Raw genomic sequence first — 18,275 nt, 5'->3', positions numbered from 1 at the left:
GATTTAAAAATAACAAAAACAGTCTTGATTCAAATGCATGTGACTTATCTTTAATGAAATCAAAAAGTTTACAAAGACGCAACAGCTGCAACAACTTATTTATACAAAAGTGGAGAAATATACAAACAAGGATTTCCGAGCAATATGCGAACTAAACCACCACCACCAAAGCCAGAGGCTTTTCATGGCTCAACCGCCAAGAGACGATCACTATCAAGGAAAGGATCAGAATGGAGGCCTCTGATGAATGGGCTGGAATCCTTTTTTCGACAGGATAGGGCGTCGATCCTCTCTTATTATATACAAGTCGATCCCCTTAAAGCCGATTAGTCACCAGAATACTGCCAACCCCAGATGATTGGATGATTGGCTTGTCATGATACAGCGACGGGTTTACAACAATACCTCAGAACTAAGAGGTGACATCATTAACTTAGTATAGGAAGGGTTATTTTTGTACCACTAACACTCAACATTTTGATAATTCGTAGACTTGGTTAAACAAAACTAACTTTAAAATAAAAAAAAGACACCAAACACGGTTTGCTTTTGTTTGCTTTAACGACATAGGTAAGTGGGTCCTGGGTACTAGGAAACGCAAAAACATGACTGACCGTACGAGAGTTAATCACAGTTTGTTCTCGTCTTTTACCAACTACAAAGTAACCTCAAAGTCCTATCTCATATATCAATGACAGACAAGTTCAAGTTACTGAATGACTTTCAATTGAAACCAACGGAACGACCTAAGTTCTGAGAGGAACCCAATCCACACAAACTTAGTACTAAGTTTGGATATGGTGTAGTTTACCATTCAAAATAGGCCTACATCGTCTACTACAAAAAATTATAACTAAATTCTTTATCACACAGATATTTACAGTTCAAACAACACACACACACACACATTTTATATATATATATATATATATATATATATATATATATATATATATATATATATATATATATATATATATATATATATTACACCCAGAATACACTAGTAACTTTAAACAATTTTTTCCCATAAAATAAAATTTCCTCATTTTTGGTCTAACAGAAATTTGGGTAAATCTTAGCAATAGACATAAATCAATATTTCAATCTCATGCTTCTTACTTTCTACAGTGATTTTGAAATAAAGAAAAAAAAACTTCATCACAGAGAAAAAGGCCACTCAACTTTTTCTAGTTACCAACAAGCTTCAAATGCTTACAAATATATATATATATATATATATATATATATATATATATATATATATATATATATATGGATGTGCTATCGCTAAGCAAAGAAAATCAAGAAGGGTATGGAATACCTAAGAATCTTATATAATGGTAAACAATCTAAGGGAAAAGTATATAATAAATTATCCAACAAATACTGGTTCCCATTTCATCAATTTTTGAAAACAAATATATGTTTGTCTTATCGCTAATATAACCTAACCAAATCTTAATCTAAGAACAAGTTAAAATTCAATTTTTCTTAAGGATAATCTTTCTAATTTCTTATGGATATTCAATTAAATACTCAGAGCGCATATAAGGTACTATTTAGAACTCCTAGGTATTATGAAACAATTCCTAAGTATAGAATAAAATGTTAAAAAATACATGCAATAATATTCGTACTAACTAAAAACTCCCAAACTTCCTAAGCAGTGCGTAAACAACATCTAAATTTCAGATACACAGAATCTATCAGTAGCTGCAGGAATTAGAAAATACTGCTTCATCATGGACCCAATCATACATACCGTAGATAAGGCTTTTCTTCACACAATGTCATAATGGAGGAAATAAAGTAGAGGAGGAAACAACTCCCAATCAGAAAGGTCTTCAGCCTGTGAAGAAATCCTCCCCCATCAGCGACTAAATTTGCTAAGCCTTCGAACCTTTCTCCAACCCCAGTGAAATTCACAGCAGTGATGATGAACCTCCTTTCATTGCAAAGATCAAGTAAAGTATTTCTAAAGCTCTCATGAGGTCAAGCTCTCATGAGGTCATATTCATATGCTGTGCTTCATAAACTTCATAAAGATGAACATAGCTAACCTGCTAACCTAATTTGCCAGAAAAATTTAAACTTGTTCTTTGTTCACAGAATTGATTAAGAATCTAAGTACACTTACCCATACATATTCACTACTGAGCACCCATCAGTAACTACTTGACTTTTCATATACCCAATCAACATCCTCAAGAACGAAGGTTACAGTACCTGCAAAGGATAAGGACAGATATCAATACTGATTTTTTTGTCTTTTTAAATTATTATAGGCCTTTAATTGTACCTTTACCCTCTTATAGTACTTTCATATTATTGTGAACCCCTTACAGTTTTTTTTTTTTACTATTTGTTACTGTAAAATATACAGTAACACACCATACTCTACTATGCAGCATGGCTTTCTATTAGAACATGGTCAACTGACCCCACCCCTTAATAATTACAAATTCGTAAAGAATTTGTATTTTTCCCTAACTATACAAACTCCAGTCCTTTACATAGGAGAATGATAACAGCGAAGCTTGAACATGGCAGCTAAAAATTATAATGAGCTGTCAACAATTGCCCAGTAGTTATTAAGCCCGTAGTGGTGAAGCAGCACCTACTAACAAACCACTTTGATTACAGCTGAGACTTTCTAGGAGGCTGGTGATGGCGGGAAAGTATTAGGACTCAGGTTTGTATAATTAGGGAAAAATCCATATTACTTCCAAATTTGTCTTTTGTTTACACATACTATACAAACCATCATCCTTTGGCGGGAGGAAATCCCCCATTCAAATTGGCTGTCAACTTATCCCGGGATACTCAAAACTCGGGCATAGGGATGCCGAAAGAGTTAAGGATCCAAACAACAAGCGCAACAGTGGTTTAGCAATAGTAGTAGGTACACGGTCCTGGGATTAACGGTTGTTCTGAACTGAGTAAATGGGTTGTATGAGCTAGCTTATATATAAAATGGATTTGCCTGAAACTATCCATCTGGCACATAATATAATTATGGATTTGCCTGGTAACGCCACACTCCCCATTGTAATAAATTTGAGGAACTCTTCTACACCCGAGTACAGAATATCAGCATGCCGAGTGGGGCTTACCTGCATCTAGTTAAAAGTCGTTAAAGGTAGCAAGGCTTTTGAAGTTGTACCCTAAGAGAGGGGGAGAAAAAAAAAAAGCTATACAACCTGCTGAGCAGCTACAACAGGCCCTAAAGTAAAGTGTCTTGAACCAGTGGGTCACATCCAGCACATAATGGGCAGTGAACATAGTTTGACATTTCCACATTCCTGCCTGTAATACCTGTTTCACAGAGAGATCCTTTATAAATGCTAAAGATGCACCAACATTTCTGATTTCATGAGCTCTGACTTGTGTCCCTTTTATGAAAGGAAGAGAGGGAGGTCAATGGCCTCTCTTAACCAAGAAAATATTGTGTTCTTAGTTTTTTCTTCACTCTCACTGTGCTAATGAAGATCTCTTGTCTAGGACTAGAGATCTGAAAAGAGAAAAAACCTAGGATCAGGTATCAATGGATTTTGGGTTTTAGCAGAAAACTCAAGGACAATGATGAATGAGACCTGTTTCCATCTCCTTAAATGGGAGATGTCAAACAAGAGACCATGAAGCTCACACACTAGTTTAGCTAAAGCAAAAGCAAGTAAGAAAACTGAGGTAGCATAAACAGAGAAGAGCATTCAACATATAACGGGAGTAGCGAACTCCACACGCAACCAACTCCACACATAACCAGTATGGGAGCGGCAAACTCCACACGCAACCAGCACATGAAATCCACCAACGTACATCTGAGGGCTCCAGGGGAGCAAGCGCACCTGATGAGCAGAAGGAAGAAGCAAAGGAGTCCATGACAACCTGCACTTGGAGCACGGGGATGATGGAGAACAATCATGCCCTTAAGCAACAACAGAAAGAGTGGATTTACACCTGGCTTAACAAAACCACTAGGTGCAAAGCTCATCCTCCCATGAGTTCTTGCTTCATACAGTCACTAAGGTAACAGCCAGTATTCACTTCCTGAAAAAAGAGAAAATGAAAAGTTTGCTTGAGGGCCCATCAGTATGTCCGTACTCGATGCAGCTGAAAACTTAAGTGAAGAGATTTTGATAGACAAGGCCACGGGGCTCCTCGCCCTTGCTCCCACCTGTCGTTAACTACCTGGTTAACTATTTTAAAGGCCATCCAGCTTACACGCTAAAGACAGTTCCCTACATAAAGGGTGACCGTTTGTATTTTGCTTACGAATAAATTCAACTACACAGTACAAGGAATAGAGGCTCCAAGAGGAGAAACTACCTTCCTACTACCCGAACCACAGGGGATAGCCCAATCGGCATAATACACGGAAGTTGAAGATTTCTAGACGTATCCTGCCATCAGTCACGCAACTTTGTGCTGAGAGACGATATCGGCTAACCTTCATGCATGATGCCTCAGAGATTCCACCGAAGTGTAGAATACCTGGGAATGTGGTTGACACAACAAGTTGGGAAAGGAGGCAAGTCTCTCGGAACCCTTATCTGAGGAAGTAGAAGGTCCGTGTGCCATGGGTCTGGCCCCGGTAAGCAGTGTATTGGAGGCTTCCCATTCAATAGGTTGGCCAGGCTACCAGTCGCTCGTTGTGATACCACCACTAGAGAGTTATTAGGCCCTTTGACAGGCCAGATAGACTACATTAGATCCCTCTCTCTAGTTACGGCTCATTTTGTCTTTACCAACACACCCACCAAAAAGTCTGGCCTATTCTTACCACATTCTCCTCTCATACACCTGACAACACCGAGATTACCAAACAATTCTTATTCCCTCAAAGAGTTAACTACTGCAATGTAATTGTTCAGAAGCTAATTTGCTCTTGATAAGGATAGAAGAGACTCTTTAGGAATGGTAAGCAGCTCTTCTCGGAGCAGGATACCCCAAAATCAGACCATTGTTCTCTGGTCTTAGGTAGTGTCATAGCCTCTGTACGATGGACTTCCACTCTCTTGGATTAGAGTTCTCTGGCTTGGGGTACACTTGGGTATGCTTTTCTATCCTATTTATCTTCCTCTCATATTTTGAAGTTATTATAATTTATATGTGAAGGGTCTAATTTAATGTTGTTACTGTCTTTGAAATATTTCATTTTTATTGTTTATTCTTATCTTGTAGTTTAACTATTCCCTTGATTCTTTTCCTCACTGGGCTAATTTTCCCTGTTAGAATCCTTGGGCTTATAGCATCTTACTTTTCCAACTAGGGTTATAGCCTAGCTTGTAATGATAATGATGATGATGATGATGATGATAATAATAATAATAATAATAATGATAATAATAATAATTATAATAATAATAAAAATAATAATAGAACTGTTGTGAACACTTTGACTGCTGGGGAATTCCAGTCGGGATCCTCATAACTATCTGAGGATGAATATACTGAGCTGCGTCTCCCTGTTCAGATTGACTGTCACAAAGCTCTTCTTTGCCTGGAATAGAGCAGACTGTCAAGAGATGTAGAGTTGAGCAATGCCCAATCGTAAATTTCTACTGTTAACTGGTAAAGTTGCAAAGAAAAAATGTCTTGTAGAGTTGTCACTCATCAGTGCTTTTAAATGCGTGGAGAGTTGCTAAATGCTCAAGCATGTTGATATGACAACACTTCCGTTCAATCCAATGTCAAGACCCTAGATGTTGTAGGAGATAGGCTTCCCATCCTTCCTTCACCGCATCCGTGAACCACAGAAGTTCTGGGAAAAATGACAAAGTGACGAGCTCTTTTAAAGGTTTGTTTTGCCACACCACCATTCCAGGTTGAGTTTGGAATCCTCCCTTATCAGCACTACATATACAGAGGAGGGAGACTGTCTTGTGTCATGTGTCTCTTAAGGTCTCATTGACAAGACTGCAGGTGAAAATAAAAGCTCAAGTTGATTGATTCATAATGAGTTATCTGGCTCAGTTCAGAACAAAACATTTCAGAGAGGACAGATGACCCAGCAACTTCTGCAAAGGCTGTATTGGCTGATCGGGCTGTTGAATGAAAGAGCTAGTCACCTCTCAAAAGCATACACTAACAGTATGTCACGAGATGGGAAGACTTCTTACAATAGTGTCAATTTCCATACTACAGTATATATGGGCAAATCTATGTTTGCATCCAAGAAGTGATCTCTTTATGGTTTACCGCAATTCATAGCAAAACAAGAGATGCCTGTCCTGGTGGGGAAGAAGGTTGTCCTTTGAGTCTGTCAGGCTTCAGCTATCGTCCAGGTAGCGCAGACGACTATGATGAAACTAGAGTAAAACTGGTGAACCTTGCACTGATACGCTCTACTCGCTCATGATTCATGGCAGTACTTCCTGTCAGAAGAATTAATTGGGATCTGGAAATACGCATCTTCAAGTGGGGACAGGTCAAATAGCCCATGCTCGCAGCACACTCCCCAGAGGAAGGGCATAAGTGACATAACATTACTCAAGAGTCTTCCCTCGGTGGGAAGAGCGCTCTAAGGAAAGTGCATGCAAATCCATGGGATTGTGTTAAATTTTGTCATTTGAGGGCTTGAGTGTGCATGCCCCTTTCTTGCTAATATTAAGTGTATCGGGAGCAAGCTTAATCACACAAAGTCTGGCATGCAGGGCTCTCCATCTAGTTGTAAAAGGTTATGCATGCATTAAACAATGATTCAAAGTCCAAACAATGCACACTCAAAGACAAGGATTGCAAGCACGAATACAGTAGAGTACTCTGTAAGACTACACATAACGAGTCATCGCTACATTTATATGTACACGTAATAACAACACTCACTGATACTGTAGTGTATATTACTGTAATATATGTATAGTTTTATCACTACAGTACAGCTTAATTAGCTAAGGTAACACTCGTAAGTGAATCGTGTTTTCGGCAGGTCACTCACACTGTTCCAACTCGCAATGTACACATAGCCTATATCTATATAGATCACAGTCAGCCCACTCTGCAAAGGCTAGGTAACCGAAACAGTGGCGAAAAGCACATGTGCACACGTGTACTCTACGTACCGGACACGGAAAGGTTATGTAACACTGCTGTATAGTAGTCGTTGCCCTGACCAGAACTATAACTTTACCAAATAGTCATCATACACTTACAGTATAATAATAAAACACTTGAGCCTATCAAGTAATACTGTACAACACTCACTGATATTGCAGTGTATATTTCTGTAATATAAGTAGGCTACAGTGCTACCACTACAGAAAAGCTTAACTGTATTGTAAGTGTTCGCTGTTTTCGACTAGACAACTTGACTCACCGTACACGTAGTCTACATTTACAATAAACAATACACTATACATCACAGTAATTCTGTACTGTATATGTATACAATTTGAGATTAACCAAGTGTACATATTCTATACAACGACCACTAACCATTTTTGGATGCAGTTCTATGCATGTCGAAGCATTGTGCAACTCATGATGCGTCAGTGTTGTCTCATATCTACAGTATATCACCTAATAAATAAATAAATAAATAAACAAATAAATAAACATATATATATATATATATATATATATATATATATATATATATATATATATATATATATATATATAGAATGTCCAGGAATACAATATGTAATACTCCATTCAAACATCCCTTTTTTGTAAGAAAACATGATTCTGCTAAAAAAGGACCGAAGCAGGAGGTACACACGCAAGGACAGACAAGGCAAGACTGACAAGCAGGATTGCCATTTCTGATGTTAAATAAGCACTACATGAACTTCCAAAAGGGTCCAAATAATTTTTTTTTAAGGCAAACAATGATAAAGCTGATTTTGTTTCATTAAGATGAGTTGGGAAGAAAGAGACAGAAAGGCAACTAGTTTATCATATTAGGCTATACAGTATACTATAAGTGGAAAATGCACTGTATTTCATGATCGTGTAAAATAGCGAAACCGTGCCATATATTGTAGTAAAAACGTGCTAAAGTCTCCAAGAATGCACCAGATCTAGCACAAAAGGTGCTAAAATGGCAACTCTGGTGAAGAGTCAAAGTGAGATGGGAGCGGAGAGGGAAGTGGCGTGAAGCTAGTACAGTAAAATGAAAAGGCGTGCGAGCTGTTTCAAATCGTCCCGCAGCAAGAATATTTCTTGCTATTCTATTCTTCTATTAAACAGGTTATAAGGTTCTCTGTGTCACAATCTAATGAAATTGCAAAGCATAAACTCTTGTAAAGCAGAGGCTGACTGTACTACGGTAAAGTATAGTATTTTGTATACAGTACAATACTGTACAGTAGTAAATATAACAACACTAATACACAATGAATACACAAACAATAAAAATTAAGAAAAAAGTACCAATACAACACCACTAACCGTTTACGTAAAAGTTTTATGCAATAAGTCTGAAGCATGATGAAGCTCTTGAGCCAACGACTGTTTGGAGTGTGAGGTAGCTTAATCTTTTCAGATAAAAGTTATCATACTGTCCCGAATCCACCCCCAAGTCTAATGGAATAAACTATAAATTTGAAACTCTTATACAGTGGAACCTCTACACATGAACGTATCTATATCTCAATTTTCCAACACCCCAAGTAAAATTCAAGCAATTTTTCGACTCTACACCCGAATTTTATTTCGACACACGAAGTAAGCAATTTTCGTCGTGCCGGTTGTATCCGAATTTTTCGACATGCTAAGTACAATTTGAACACGTTCCTACTCTACACCTGAAGTAAACAATACAGTACCCATACGTGTAGATGGTACTCATAGCGCCGGATGTATTTTTTAATTCCGCCGATAGAAGGCAGCACTTCGACCTTGGAGGGACCCTCAAATAGCGTGGCTTGGGTCATTCCTCTGTTCTCGTCGGCTTCGTGTGGTTGTGCCCTGTGCGTTCTGCTATTAACTGTATTTTTATCATGATTTTTTACGTTCATCCTTTTACGGTTTTTTACGTAAATCATGGGTCCTAAAAGGCTTAGTTTCGCAAGTGGTAGTGGTAGTGGTGAGAAAAGGAAGAAGGAAATGCTTTCTTTAGAAGTAAAGCAAGAAATTATTGAAAAGCATGAGTGAACTTGCAAAAGAATATGGCCGAAATATGTTGACGATCTCGATAATCTTGAAACAGAAAGAAGCCATTAAAGCAGTGAAACCTTCTAAGGGGATCACCATCATTTCAAAACGTCGTAGCCCTGTCATAGAAGAGATGGAACGACTTCTGCTAATCTGGATCAAGGACAGAGAAGATTGTTGGCGACACCATCACCGAAACTATCATCTGCAAGAAGGCGCACGCCATCTTCACTGACTTGAAGGAGGCGAGCTCTGGGTGTGATGCTGGGGAGAGTTCAACCGAACCTTCCTCAGACGATTTCAAGGCATCTCGTGGCTGGTTTGGAAAATTTAAGAAACGGTCCGGGATTCATTCAGTTGTTCGCCATGGAGAGGCTGCTAGTGCGGACACAAAGACTACAGCTGACTTTGTGAAGAGCTTTGAAAGGACCGTGCAGGTAGAAGGCTACGTAGAGCAGCAGGTGTTCAATTGTGATGAAACCGGGCTGTTTTGGAAGATGCCCAGTCTAACCTACATCACCGCCGAAGAGAAGAAATTGCCTGCGCATAAGGCAATGAAGGATCGGTTGACTCTTGCCCTATGTGCCAATGCTAGCGGGGACTTTAAAGTCAAGCCCTTACTGGTTTACCATTCGGAGAACCCTAGGGCTTTTAAGGCACAGAATGTGGATAAGGACCAGCTTCATGTTTTCTGGCGATCCAACTCGAAGGCCTGGGTCACTAGGCAGTTCTTTGTCCAATGGGTTAACCAAGTTTTTGGTCCTTCTGTGAAGAAGTATCTTCATGAGCAGAAATTGCCTTTAAAGTGCCTGCTATGCCTTGACAATGCACCCGCTCACACCCCCCGGACTTGAAGATGATATCTTCGAAGAATTCAAGTTCATAAAGGTGCTGTATCTTCCACCGAATACCACCTCTATCCTCCAGCCCATGGACCAGCAAGTCATCTCAAATTTCAAGAAGCTCTACACCAAGCACCTATTCAAGCAGTGCTTTAATGTCACGCAAAGCACAAACTTAACTTTGCGTGAATTTTGGAAAAGCCACTTCAACATCGTGCACTGCTTGAAGATCATAGATCAGGCTTGGGTGGGATTAGCTCGACGAACCCTCAATTCTGCCTGGAAGATTTCGAAGGTTTGACCCTGAACCAGATCCCGTGGTGGGAGCTGCGGAAGACGTAGAGGAAATCATCTCCCTTGACAAGTCCATGGGTCTAGAGGTCGACGCAGATGACATCACAGAACTCGTCGCCAAACATCACGACGAACTTACTACAGAGGAGCTCAAGGAACTCCATCCTATGTCTGAGCACATGAGTGATGACGAGGAAGGGATCGAAGAAGTAGAACATGTGTTAGGTTCGGCGCAAATAAAAGAGGTGTTAGGAAAATATCAAGACGTGGTCGACTTCATCGACAAATACCATAAAAAAAAAATTGCAGGTTTGTCGTGTAGTTGCGCAGTTCGATGATGTTTGCGTAACTCATTTTCAAAACATTCTGAAAAGCAGTACCATGCAACTTTCTATCGATAGCTTCTTTAAAAAAACTACGAAGCGAACTCGTGATGAAGAGGAGGGAAGTGGTTCAAAGAAAACGGCAAAGAGTGAAGAGAAAAAAATTCAATCAATTTTAAGTGTAGAGAGTGAAAGTGATTAAAATTAATCATCAAAAAGAAAAAAAAGAAAACGTAAAAAAAAATATAAGATATAAAAATAAATAAGCTAAGTTAGGTTAAAGTTCACTTAGTGTAAGTTAGAATAAGTTACGGTAGTGTACGTTTATCGTAGTCACACTCTCTACCTCCTCGCCGCCCGTCCGTCTCCTCTCTGCGTAGCAAGACCGACACCTGCGCTGGACTTTCTAAGGTAAAGTGACGCTAAAAACCCGTTTCTTATTTATTATTTCTTTATAATTATTCTTTTTTACATGTCTATTATCTAATTTAGAGTGCATATTGTCATGTGTAATTATGTGGAGTAATTTATTAAGGAGTTATCATAGGTTTTTTGGGCTCAACCACGGATTAATCCTATTTCAATGTATTCTTATGGGAAAATTAGTTTCTACATCCGAACATTTTCTACACCCGAAGTCGGTTGTGGAACGGATTAAATTCGTATGTAGAGGTACAGTACCACTATAATTTGTTTGGTTCACACCAGGTGTGGCATTTCATAAATCTAACAAAAAACCTCATTTTAAAAGCGAAACAAACACAAGAACACCATCTAACTTGAGGTTCCCACCTAACCTAATCTAGGAGCTATGTACAGTACTTACTAACTTATCTACTAAGAAACCTAGGCTACTACTCACAACCCCTACATCCAGCTTCACTTCTGGTAATACTATAATCATAATATTTAATAACTCATAAAACTAGCTTGATAATATTATAGAACGGTGTAATAAACAGTTTGTAGAAAATAAGTTTTTTATAGTGTACTTTGCAATGATTTGAATGTTTTTGATAATGATTTCTGGTGGATATTCATAGTTTTTGCGTTATAGTCGGTCAAATGTGCTACCATAACTGAAAAGCTTTGGGTTTTCACTAGATATCATCTGTCATTAATTGCTTCCGAAAACCTTAGAATATAGTATACGTCTAATTGTATATCTAAATTAACTTTTTCACCAGTTATTGTAATTAAAAAAAAGTTACTATAATATAAATCCCATAAATAGTAATGAAACTCAATTAAACTAATGGACTTCTGGACAAAATGTGATTTTTCAATTGCATTTTCTATGGGGTTTATCGTAGCCATGTTCATCATGCTAAAAATACTGTACTGTCTTACCTAACTGAGCATATTCACCTGTATGTTGGCATACGAAATAAATAATTATTGATTAGTTTTTGTTTTGACATAGCTTGCTTTGCTAGCAGTAAAACATTATCTAATTTTTCCCATGTTCAAACCAGAGAAACGTGTTTCGCTATGTGAGTTAGCCCCATGAGCTTGTATTATGCCATTATTTCATTTATCAATCAGTTCACTTATACAAACTTAGAAAAGGGGTGAACATACTTAACAAAGGGGTGTGTTGTAGCTTCACGCTCCAGCCTCTGTTCGAACTTAGACTTTGCCTTCATTTTCAATTACCAGTAAATATATGATACTTTAATTTCTAGCCAAATACGTGAACTATATATTTTTTCCTACTTGCTATCTTGTGTTCAATGTATTTCTGACAACGATTACTGGGGCTAACCACCTATGCGTGAGTTTTTGGACCCCATTATATAAAGGCAATTATGGGGGACCCCAGTAGGAAAACAGGTTTTTTGAGTAGGGAAATGCCAAAATGATTAATTTGCAGCAATGATAATGGTCAGAAATGCAAAATAAATACAAGATAACCAGTTGGAAAAACATATGGCTCATGTAAGGGGCTGAAAATTAAAGTCATAATTATCTATGATTAACTAAACGTCCTTCCAATGCTTTTAGCTCTGCCGTGGCTCGCTTTTTCTAATAAGCATAATTTCACTGCTCCGAGCAAATAAGCATAATCTCACTGCTCCGTGCAAATAAGCATAATCTCACTGCTCCGAGCAAATAAGCATAATCTCACAGCTCCGAGCAAATAAGTAAAATCTCACTGCTCTGAGCAAATAAGCATAATCTCACTGCTCTGAGCAAATAAGCATAATCTCACTGCTCCGAGCAAATAAGCATAATCACACTGCTCCTATGTTCTGGCAAGCGGTACATGCTGAGCTGCGCTCGCCTGATCCATTGGTCATTATTTTGCAGTTAATTACAACTTCAACATGAGTTACAATAGCTATGCATAGCACAGAAAGCGTTTTCATCATAATCAATTGCCAACATGGATGGAATACATTAAATTTTGAAATAAAAATTTACTTCCCCTAGGTTCCCTCATGGGACACCTTTCTATGATGGTACATGCTGAGCTGCGCTCGCCTGATCCATTGGTCATTATTTTGCAGTTAATTACAACTTCCACATTAGAAACAATAGCTATACATTGCACAGAAAGAATTTTCATCACAATCAATTGTCAACATGGATGGAATACATTAAATTTTGAAATAAAAATTTACTTCCCCTAAGTTCCCTCATGGAGACATCTTTCTGTAATGGTGGTGAAACTCAAACTGACGGAGAGGTGAAAAAAAAAATGGCTGTTATAGAACAACATCCGAGAACTTGTGCATAAATATTTTGAAGCTCGTAATTCGTTAAAAAAGCCAGGTAATGATTATGTCATAAAAGACTAGTTTGCAAAAGCCAGAGCAAGCAACGCATGCGCAATAACTCTCCATCAGTATCCCTAATGTAAATAATGGACACAGAGTGAGAGACCACATTTTAATCGACCGATACGCAAGTTATTATGACCCAGCTTCTACTAAACATACAGTATAGAGAAAAATACCAAACTAGACAGCACTTGTCCATATTCAGTTTTGCTAATAATCAACGTATCATATATTAAACCTTTTACAAAACTAAATACATCAAACATACTTTCTCCACTAACCTTTCATTACTACCGTGGTAAATAAAATATAAGTTGGGTAATAGTTCACAACACCACGCTCTCCATTTACTCCAAAATAATGCAATCCTGCAGTTCTCATATTCTTGCACAGTAATTAGGTGGTTATTCAAATTCTGGGAAAGCAATAATTAGCAAGATATGTTGAGGAAGGGGGAAGGGGTTATAAAAAGGAAATAGCTCGGTTTCCTCACTAAACGACTTGGAACTGACATGTCAACATAATCAACCAAACAGAATTCATGATGACAGCGCACAAAAACTTAAGTTCGTGATGCCAGCGTACATTTGATAAACGTATATTCAAAATATACTTAATAAAAAATTGAGTGATTACTCAAAAGTGTCACTATTTGTAAATTGCATATTTTATGGACACTTTTGAGTAATTAATACATTTTTAATTAAGTATATTTTGAATATACAGTATATCAAATGTACGCTGGCATCACGAACTTTTGTTTACGTACACTGACATCATGAATTCTGTTTGGTTGACTATGTTGACGTGTCAGTTCCAAGTCGTTTAGTGAGGAAACCGAGCTATTTTCTTTTAATAATCCCTTCCCCCTTCCTCAAGCTATCTTGCTAATTATTGCTTTCCCAGAATCTAAATAACCACCTACAGTAATTACTGTGCAAGAAGATGAGAACTGCAGTTTTGCATTATTTTGGAATAAATGGAGAGCGCGGTGTTGTGAACTATTACCATACGTTGTAATTACATTGTATATCCCAATACTTGAAACGGTAAAATAACCAAGAGGTTTAGGATATCAAAACATTGGGCCCTTTACTCTGTTCGAACAATAACTTATAACAGAAGCACCACTTAGTTTCTTCATTCGGAACTACCGGGTCGAAGAAGATTTGCGGCATGTGCCAAGATAACAAAAGGGGCAAAATGAGAAACTTTTAATAAAATCCGTAACTTCGTTAATAGAGGTTTCCAACAGTAGTATATGGGATTCAAAATGGTGTATTTGCCAAGATCTGTTTAATTATGCAAGTTCAAATGTCCTAACTGATATTGCATTATTCTATAATGAAACTACTGGCTACATAATATCGGATTTTGGACAAAGGTAAACACTTAACCTATAAAGAAAATCGATTTGACAAATAATGATTAAGTTCTCGTCAATCCAAACCAATTACATAACATATACAACCCATAAATTTACCTAAAATAACTTGTTTTAGTAACCAAACCAAATTTATAGGACTACATGAGACCGCACAGGTAATGTAGGCCTAGGGGTCTAGACCTGGACCTAACGCAAAATTGATATTTCCACGGTAAAAACGTCACATTAGCTTTGGAACCGAAGACCCACATAATTTGACGTAAAATAAGACAATTATCCGAAATTTACTACCGTAAATAATAAAATTACATCAACTTACCTGATGACAGCATCTTTGTCACCATCACGATGCCACTTGAAACTTGAGGTAGGCTACGTTTACTTCTTGGATATATTGCGTAATTACAATCAAATGACCGTACTTTCAGCACAGAAAAAATAAAATGTGTCCCGAAATCACTAATATAAAATCGCATACAAGTTATGATCCAAATCCGAGCAATTAACTTAATTACAGTTGTGTAAAACGAACCGCACTTATACGAACCAAACTACTTGTTTACACGAGTTCCAAAAATTATTTCCCCGTCGCGTTGCCAGATTTTATTGCTGTTGATTATTTTATTAGATTACCTAATTCAATTATATAATATAGGGCAGCGAAAGCTTTGTTACTTTATTAACTCTAACATATGCTGCCATCAAGTAATATGTGTGATCAGTAGATGAAATTATCTATTCAAAGTTTATAGAGACTGTAGTGAGACACCCGAGAAACAACGCCCTAAAGTAGTAGCCAAAATCATTTAATAAATTTAAGAACGAAAACTCTTCACTTAACTTTTCGTTGACACATCTGACAAATGTCCGAATTCGAATACAACCTAACAATATTCCCCGTGGAAAAAAAAAAAATATACTAAGATTGATACATTTTTTTCTTTCTTTTTGGTAACACTATACTAATGCATTAATCTTCCTAATCAGGTAGTTCTAAAACTTCAAAAGTTCAAGGATGTCAGGATGCCTGAAAACTTTAAATCAATCAATCAAAGTTCAAACTTGCAGAAGATGTTTTTATGTTGAGCAGGCTGACATAAGTCTTCTTATAGTTTATATATGAAATATCTGTTTTAATTGTTAATGTTTATAGAATATTTTATTTTAGTAGTTCATTACTTATATCGTTTATTTATTTCATTTCCTTTCCTCACTGAACTATTTTTTCCTGTTAGAGTTCTTGGGCTTATGGCATCTTGCTTTTCCAACTAGGGTTGTAGCTTAACTAATAATAATAATAATAATAATAATAATAATAATAATAATAATAATAATAATAATAATAATCCTATTCATGATCTTGTCCTATGACTATTTCTAATGTACTTCTTTAACTGCATAATGCATATGTACATGCACCTGTTCACTGTTCTCTTCTTTGTCTTGTGACTTGGTATGTGGTAGGTATTTGATATCAAACATTTGTTTTTTGTTTTTGTCTGAAATATAGTGGATACTACATTATTATAATAAAAACACACGCATTACTCCCATTTCTAATATATCACCAGCAAAACCAAAGACCGGCGAAGATCATTTAATACACAGTGATAATCAAAAAGATTGGAAATGTGATTAGTAGTATTGGCTACATGATGGAAGGTTGTCAGTGGCAAGTGGTAATGATATGTTGGAAAATGATAATAACAATATTAATAAAAATTGATTGCTAGGTGCAAAAGACATCAAAGGAATGAAGAGACCAAAAGGTCAGTGTGGCATTATTTTTATTTATTTATTTATTTATTTATTTATTTATTTATTTTTTTTACGAAGGTGACGAAAGTGTTACAGTGTACTGTGATTTAACAGGAGTGTTTGCATTACCCGAAATGATTTCAATTGTAATCCAGTTGTTGGATGGTAAAACCAAGAACTATGTGCTATTCATTTTCTTTAATGACACTACAATTAGATTTTGAGATTTTTATATACCACCGTTAGTGTTCCGCAACATTACTTTTTTAAAAACTGTTCCATTGTCTGTTGCATACTTGATCTATGGAGGAAAGAAGGAATTTTTTTTTTTTAAATTTGTCCTCAGTTTTTATTTTACCAAAATTGAATGTCAGTGACGTTTGTAACAGATGGAAAGACTGGTCTAGTGAACGCTTTTAATATAAACTTTCCTAACTTGGATGTATTAATGTGTTTGGAACCATTTAATCAGTGATTTCAAGTTTAATCTGTCTATGTACATTGCCTTATAGGCCTACCTGTTCAACTTAAAAAGAACTGCTTAGATGTGAGAGGGAAGTATATGCCGAGATTCTTCTTCTTATAAGTATGTGGTCAAAAACTATTATACAGTATTAAAAAAAGATATATATATATATATATATATATATATATATATATATATATATATATATATATATATATATATATATATATATATATAGATTTTAAATCACTGTGGGAAGTGGGTAACTGACAAATATCCAAACCTGTATGATCCGTTTTCTGGTGTAACAAACAATGCATTATTATTATTATTATTATTATTATTATTATTATTATTATTATTATTTGCTAAGCTACAACCCTAATTGGAAAAGCAGGATGCTATAAGCCCAGGGGCCCCAGCAGGGAAAATAGCTCAGTGAGGAAAGGAAACAAGGAAAAATAAAATATTAAAGATCAGTAACAACATTAAAACAAACATTTCCTATTTAAACTATAAAATCTTTAAGAAAACAAAAGGAAGAGAAATTAGATAGAATAGTGTGTCCGAGTGTACCCTCAAGCAAGAGAACTCTAACCCAAGACAGTGAAAGACCATGGTACAGAGGCTATGGCACTACCCAAGAATAGAGAACACTGGTTTGAATTTGGAGTGTCCTTCTCCTAGAAAAGCTGCTTACCATAGCTAAAGAGTCTCTTCTACCCTTAACAAGTCTCTTCTACCCTTACCAAGAAAAAAGTAGCCACTGAACAATTACAGTGAAATAGTGAACCTCTTTAGTGTCGAAGAATTGTTTGTGTGAAGGTATGAATGTTTTCATAAAATATTAAAACAAATATAGAGAACAGCATTATTAGATCGCAGAAGTTCCGAAAGATGAAATCTGTGTTCCTCAGAAAATCATAAAACCAAACGATATTGTGAAACATGTGATGTCTTAAATAGAGTCTGTTACAGAAATGTGTTTGCAGGAATCTTTATCTGCGGACCACGCAGAGACAACAACTAATATATCAGGCGTCAATATTATGAACAATGGTGCAGATTTACTGTCCCATGAAGTGAACTCTGGACATTCAATTTCTGATACATCAGCAGACTTAGTTGAAACTCCTGCTGTGAACATCAAACTCAAGCAATACAAGAACAACTCTAGTCACAAAAGAAAGAAAATGCAGTTTCAACTACTTTGAATAAAAATTTGTCTAAAATATCTTTAGCTCATCTTACAGCGGAAAATGGTAATGTGTCATTCATTGCAATGAAGGAGGCTTAAAGCTTCTTCGGTCTCCTAATCTA

The 18,275-nt window shown here is 36.7% G+C and overlaps 1 long non-coding RNA gene across 1 annotated transcript in view; it reads right to left on the bottom strand.

Annotated features, from left to right (window-relative positions):
* LOC137639227 (uncharacterized) overlaps positions 1 to 15,278 on the bottom strand; it is a 29,231-nt gene extending 13,953 nt beyond the window's left edge. Inside the window, exons 1-2 of the long non-coding RNA XR_011044263.1 lie at positions 15,051 to 15,278; positions 2,141 to 2,229 (exon numbers count right to left, since the gene is read on the bottom strand). This is a non-coding gene — a long non-coding RNA (uncharacterized lncRNA). The remainder of the gene's footprint in view (positions 1 to 2,140; positions 2,230 to 15,050) is intronic.
* Positions 15,279 to 18,275: the final 2,997 nt, after the last annotated feature.

The sequence above is a fragment of the Palaemon carinicauda genome, chromosome 4 (assembly GCF_036898095.1).
Source record: "Palaemon carinicauda isolate YSFRI2023 chromosome 4, ASM3689809v2, whole genome shotgun sequence".
NCBI lineage: Eukaryota > Metazoa > Arthropoda > Malacostraca > Decapoda > Palaemonidae > Palaemon > Palaemon carinicauda.
This window is presented reverse-complemented; position numbering and strand designations above follow the sequence as displayed.